Source organism: Anopheles merus, unplaced genomic scaffold (assembly GCF_017562075.2).
Source record: "Anopheles merus strain MAF unplaced genomic scaffold, AmerM5.1 LNR4000019, whole genome shotgun sequence".
Classification (NCBI taxonomy): domain Eukaryota; kingdom Metazoa; phylum Arthropoda; class Insecta; order Diptera; family Culicidae; genus Anopheles; species Anopheles merus.
Window position 1 is genome coordinate 66,519 of NW_024427599.1, and position 982 is coordinate 67,500.

Consider the following 982-nt stretch of genomic DNA (forward strand, 5'->3'; position numbering starts at 1 on the left):
ACGCGGTAACTTGTACTCGGCACCGACATGGACACTTCCAAACCCAAGGAATGAGTTGTGAGTTTTACTAAGAGAAACAGGTAATTGGCAGCGTTACCTATAATTCTTGATATGTGCGGGGAGTTCCTTAAGGTTCTTCCTCCCAGAGATCGTCACTATCTGGGACGTACATTCATTTGTACCTACATAGGCACACGCTTTTGTAGAGAGCATATCAAGACGTGAAGTGTTATGTTGGAGGTCGAGTGCGCTGCTTACCAAACTTTGAACGCGGTAACTTGTACTCGGCACCGACATGGACACTTCCAAACCCAAGGAATGAGTTGTGAGTTTTACTAAGAGAAATAGGTGATTGGCCGTTCTCACCTATAAGTCTTGATATGTGCGGGGAGTTCCTTAAGGTTCTTCCTCCCAGAGATCGTCACTATCTGGGACGTACATTAATTTGTACCTACATAGGCACACGCTTTTGTAGAGAGCATATCAAGACGTGAAGTGTTATTTTGGAGGTCGAGTGCGCTGCTTACCAAACTTTGAACGCGGTAACTTGTACTCGGCACCGACATGGACACTTCCAAACCCAAGGAATGAGTTGTGAGTTTTACTAAGAGCAACAGGTAATTGGCAGCGTTACCTATAATTCTTGATATGTGCGGGGAGTTCCTTAAGGTTCTTCCTCCCAGAGATCGTCACTATCTGGGACGTACATTAATTTGTACCTACATAGGCACACGCTTTTGTAGAGAGCATATCAAGACGTGAAGTGTTATGTTGGAGGTCGAGTGCGCTGCTTACCAAACTTTGAACGCGGTAACTTGTACTCGGCACCGACATGGACACTTCCAAACCCAAGGAATGAGTTGTGAGTTTTACTAAGAGAAATAGGTGATTGGCCGTTCTCACCTATAAGTCTTGATATGTGCGGGGAGTTCCTTAAGGTTCTTCCTCCCAGAGATCGTCACTATCTGGGACGTACATTAAT